General features: G+C 47.3%; 1 protein-coding gene across 2 annotated transcripts in view; it reads right to left on the minus strand.

Annotated features, from left to right (window-relative positions):
* LOC308167109 (alpha-actinin-2-like) overlaps positions 1–3,606 on the minus strand; it is a gene marked incomplete at its 3' end in the record, with an annotated part of 30,082 nt that extends 26,476 nt beyond the window's left edge. For both annotated transcript variants that reach the window (XM_080541482.1, XM_080541481.1), the window contains exon 1: positions 3,523–3,606. The remainder of the gene's footprint in view (positions 1–3,522) is intronic.
* Positions 3,607–6,000: the final 2,394 nt, after the last annotated feature.

The raw sequence follows: 6,000 nt of genomic DNA on the forward strand, positions 1-6,000 counted from the left end.
ATGATTCCAACATGAAGGGTATTATACTTCTAGGAGCGATTTCACAGTCGAGGCTTAAGCCTTAATCCTAGACTAGAAAGTGTCTTCGATGGAGATGTCATATTGAAGGTGTGATTTAGTCCAGGGGGGGGGGGTATTGTCCATCAACGTGGCTAAAGGACAATCCAGGCTTATTTTGATCAATCCCGCGAGATTTATATAAACAATTCCAGCCTTATTTCTCATGAGATAGAGCCGCCGCTAGCTAACGATCGCAAGGTTGGCAGATCGGCGGTTCGAGTCGAGCCCCGGCTGGCCACATGTCGAAGTGTCCTTGGGCAAGACACTGAACCCCAAAATTGCTCCCAGTGAGTGGGGCCGGCCGGCGCCTTGCATGGTAGCTTGCCGCCGTTGGTGTGTGAATGTGTGTGTGAATGGGTGAATGAGAGGCCGTTGTAAAGAGCTTTGGATAAAGGCGCTATATAAGTGCAGTCCATTTACTGTGAGAAACCTGGCCCATTAAACCTGTGAAACCGGCCTGTTATGTCTTGGTAACTTATTGAAAGGTGGGTTCCTCCTCCCTCCCTCCCATCCCCTTCAGTCCCCTTACTCTGGATGCCCCTCCACTCCTCCACTCCTCCACAGTCAGAGTGAGGTAGAGCATCCATTCTGATCCAGCGTACGTCACTCCTCTGGTACAGACATCTGTCCACAGTTCTCATGCCAAGTGTCCATCAGAGGAATGGGAGCGAGCGCCGGTCATTGCTGTGGGAGCTATTGTTGGCTCGTCCCCACTATGCTGTCCTGTTATACTTTATCCCTGTGTTCCCTACAACAGGCCTGTCCTGTTGTACTTTATCCCTGTGTTCCCTAGGGCAACAGTCCTAATGTTATCACGGGACCTACAGGTAAGTCTTAACACAGTTGATGTCACAGTACATCTACCTAATGCATCTACCATCAGAAAGAGACTGCACAAGTTTGATTTTAATGGGAGGTGTGCAAGGAGGAAACCCTTGCTGTAAAAAAAAACACCAGGGCAAGACTAAAGTCTGCCAGAGAACACCTAGACAAACTGAGACCAACTGTCCAAAAATGTAAGCTGAAGTGGATGTGGACCATGCAACATGACAATGACCCAAAACATTCCAGTAAATCCACCAAGGAAGGGCTACCAAGAAAGAAATGGAGAGTTCTGGGATGGCCAAAGTCAAAGCCCGGATCTTAGTCCTATTGAGATGCTGTGGGGTGATTTGAAACAGGCTGTGCTGCAAGACACCCCTCAAACACCACACAGACACCCCTCAAACATCACACAGACACCCCTCAAACATCACACAGACACCCCTCAAACATCACACAGACACCCCTCAAACATCACACAGACACCCCTCAAACATCACACAGACACCCCTCAAACATCACACAGACACCCCTCAAACATCACACAGACACCCCTCAAACATCACACAGACACCCCTCAAACATCACACAGACACCCCTCAAACATCACACAGACACCCCTCAAACATCACACAGACACCCCTCAAACATCACACAGACACCCCTCAAACATCACACACACACCCCTCAAACATCACACAGACACCCCTCTAACATCACACAGACACCCCTCAAACATCACACAGACACCCCTCAAACATCACACAGACACCCCTCAAACATCACACAGACACCCCTCAAACATCACACAGACACCCCTCAAACATCACACAGACACCCCTCAAACATCACACAGACACCCCTCAGACATCACACAGACACCCCTCAAACATCACACAGACACCCCTCAAACATCACACAGACACCCCTCAAACACCACACAGACACCCCTCAAACACCACACAGACACCCCTCAAACATCACACAGACACCCCTCAAACATCACACAGACACCCCTCAAACATCACACAGACACCCCTCAAACATCACACAGACACCCCTCAAACACCACACAGACACCCCTCAAACATCACACAGACACCCCTCAAACACCACACAGACACCCCTCAAACACCACACAGACACCCCTCAAACATCACACAGACACCCCTCAAACACCACACAGACACCCCTCAAACATCACACAGACACCCCTCAAACATCACACAGACACCCCTCAAACACCACACAGACACCCCTCAAACACCACACAGACACCCCTCAAACATCACACAGACACCCCTCAAACATCACACAGACACCCCTCAAACATCACACAGACACCCCTCAAACACCACACAGACACCCCTCAAACATCACACAGACACCCCTCAAACATCACACAGACACCCCTCAAACATCACACAGACACCCCTCAAACATCACACAGACACCCCTCAAACACCACACAGACACCCCTCAAACATCACACAGACACGACTCAAACATCACACAGACACCCCTCAAACATCACACAGACACCCCTCAAACATCACACAGACACCCCTCAAACATCACACAGACACCCCTCAAACATCACACAGACACCCCTCAAACATCACACACACACCCCTCAAACATCACACAGACACCCCTCAAACATCACACAGACACCCCTCAAACATCACACAGACACCCCTCAAACATCACACAGACACCCCTCAAACATCACACAGACACCCCTCAAACACCACACAGACACCCCTCAAACACCACACAGACACCCCTCAAACATCACACAGACACCCCTCGAACATCACACAGACACCCCTCAAACATCACACAGACACCCCTCAAACATCACACAGACACCCCTCAAACATCACACAGACACCCCTCAAACATCACACAGACACCCCTCAAACATCACACAGACACCCCTCAAACATCACACAGACACCCCTCAAACATCACACAGACACCCCTCAAACACCACACAGACACCCCTCAAACATCACACAGACACCCCTCAAACATCACACAGACACCCCTCAAACATCACACAGACACCCCTCAAACATCACACAGACACCCCACAAACATCACACAGACACCCCTCAAACACCACACAGACACCCCTCAAACATCACACAGACACCCCTCAAACATCACACAGCTGAAACTATTCTGCATAGAGGAGTGGGGAAAACGCTCTCCCAGTAGATGTCAGAGACTGGTAGACAGTTATAGGAAACATCTTTGAGGTTATTTCAGCCAAAGGTTGCAATACCAGCTATTAGAGCATAGGGTGTCCTAACTCAGTAGGAACTGTCATCTTTGTTAATTTTTTGTTAAATAAATAATAACAAAGTTACATTTTCATTGTTTTTGATTCAATTATATCACATTTATCTATAGATATTATTTGAAAGAAGATCAAATATTGATATGTCCCTATTTATTATATCGGTTGTCCTAATCTTTTCACGACTGTAGCAGATTGTTGTTGTTTTTTAATTTGACCTCCATGCAATCACTTTCACAGAACAAGCTTAACACTTGACAACAACACGTGCAGGCCTATTCAGCAGTATTAAAACTATTAGTAAACATGTAGAGATCTAGTAAACAGTATCACACCTTCCTCTGTTGCTTCTCCCAGGCGGGGTCCAGCAGGAGGTCGCGGTCCCACTCGTCCTCCTGGATGGTGTAGTCACCATCCTCCCCCCCGGTGCTCTGCTCCTGCATGTATCCGTTATTGTACTCTACGGTGGTCTGCATCATGCCCGTCATCCTGGACCGTTAGGCTGAAGATGTTCTCCTGATCTCCTGGTAATGAAGATGTTCTCCTGATCTCCTGATCTCCTGATCTCCTGGTAATGAAGATGTTCTCCTGATCTCCTGATCTCCTGATCTCCTGGTAATGAAGATGTTCTCCTGATCTCCTGGTAATGAAGATGTTCTCCTGATCTCCTGGTAATGCCGCCTGTCGACTCTGCAGTTTGATCAGAAGTGTGGCGTTACTGGAGCTGGTCAGTGTGTGTGTGGGTGTGTGTGTGTGTGTGTGTGTGTGTCCTCCCTCTCTCTGTCTGTCAGTCCCTCGTCCCCTGGGCTCAGTGTATCAGAGTGTGTGTGTGTGTGTGTGTGTGTGTGTGTGTCCTCCCTCTGTCTCTCTGTCAGTCCCTCGTCCCCTGGGCTCAGTGTATCAGAGTGTGTGTGTGTGTGTGTCCTCCCCCTCTGTCTGTCAGTCCCTCGTCCCCTGGGTCAGTGTATCAGAGTGTGTGTGTGTGTGTGTGTGTGTGTGTGTGTGTGTGTCCTCCCTCTGTCTCTCTGTCAGTCCCTCGTCCCCTGGGCTCAGTGTATCAGAGTGTGTGTGTGTGTGTGTGTGTGTGTGTGTGTCCTCCCCCTCTGTCTGTCAGTCCCTCGTCCCCTGGGTCAGTGTATCAGAGTGTGTGTGTGTGTGTGTGTGTGTGTCCTCCCTCTGTCTGTCTGTCAGTCCCTCGTCCCCTGGGCTCAGTGTATCAGAGTGTGTGTGTGTGTGTGTGTCCTCCCTACCTCTGTCTGTCAGTCCCTCGTCCCCTGGGCTCAGTGGCCTGCCCTGCAGCAGTTGTCCCTGACAGAGGCGTACCTGGACATTAATAGTTGCAGGTCATGTGATCGTTGCTCTGGTGGCACCTGCCAGGGAGATGTCGTTGTTGGCATCCATATGTTCGCTGAAAACAGGAGCAACTTTTATAGTGATAATTACAGCCTGTAAGGACATAGTCCCAATTACATTTCAATTCCGTTGTACCCGTACAATGACAATAAAGATGATTCATTCAGTGAATGGGTGCATTTTTTGGTGACACACCCCTAGCATATATTTTTTTTTAAACGCACGACTTTCTAAATGTGATAGAAAGACATAATTTCTATCTTAGAAAGAATGTCCGTTGCACTTTGATGTTTTCATAAAGAACTAGGTAGGCAGATTCATCAAAAGTATTGCCAGAAAAAGATTTGGACGAATCAACAAGATCGATATGACATTACTTTAACTGTCTGTCTGTCTGTCTGTCTGTCCCCAATCACTGTGGAATTCATTCAACCGGTTTTGTATTACTGATTTTAATACATTCCACACTTTTCAATTTGAATTATGTTTAAAAAATGTCCCTACATTTCACAGCTTTGTCATTTATTGTTGTGTGCAAATAAATAAAAAAATAACCTAAATAAAAATAACACATAAAAGAAGTTACTTACGCCAAAGACTCCTGGGGGTTTGTTTATTTCTTCCATGTTTAAGTTTTCCCTGCCAAAACACAGTCCGGTAGGGGGCGGTAACGCGCCTCAAGTTGGTCGCAAACCGCCATTCAAATTGAAAAGAAGAAGAAGAAGAAAGACTGCTGGGGGGCGGGGCTACGCAGCGCTGTTGCCATGGCAGCTGTTGCCGCCGTCTCATGGCGGGGGATACGAGAGCGACACAGCCAAGGCGGGAGACAGTTTAGTTTTATCTGTTTATCTGTTTCATGAACGTTTAATAAACAAACAGCCACAACAAAGTCGCGATTCCTCCAACCTACCTACACCTGCCTACATTCAACAGTTAACCCTAACCCTTAGTAAGTAGAACATGTACGTAGTGTGCAGCTAGCCAGATAGCAACAACAGTGAGTGTGTATTGTCAGTCAGGCAGCTTGACTAAGCTTCGCAGTGTGACATGATCATGTAGCTGGTTTCATTGTGACGTCATGATCATGTAGCTGGTTTCATTGTGACGTCATGATCATGTAGCTGGTTTCCATTGAGAGGTAAACAGGGTAGCTAGTTAGTCAGCTATGTATGTCGCTCACTCACATGTTGCTAATATTCAACTCATTCCTACTCTACAGGGATTCTCTGTCCACCGTCCGTGTTGTCAACAATAGGTGAGCTTAGAATGATAAGGTTCTATCTCCGTTTAGAATGATAAGGTTCTATCTCCGTTTAGAATGATAAGGTTCTATCTCCGTTTAGAATGATAAGGTTCTATCTCCGTTTAGAATGAGAAGGTTCTATCTCCGTTTAGGGCAGTTCAGAGATATTGAGCATCAAAGTGTTTACATTCCATTATGTTTTGTGAGATGGAACCTT

The sequence above is a fragment of the Nansenia antarctica genome, assembly GCF_963989245.1.
Source record: "Nansenia antarctica genome assembly, chromosome: 11".
NCBI classification, from domain to species: domain Eukaryota; kingdom Metazoa; phylum Chordata; class Actinopteri; order Argentiniformes; family Microstomatidae; genus Nansenia; species Nansenia antarctica.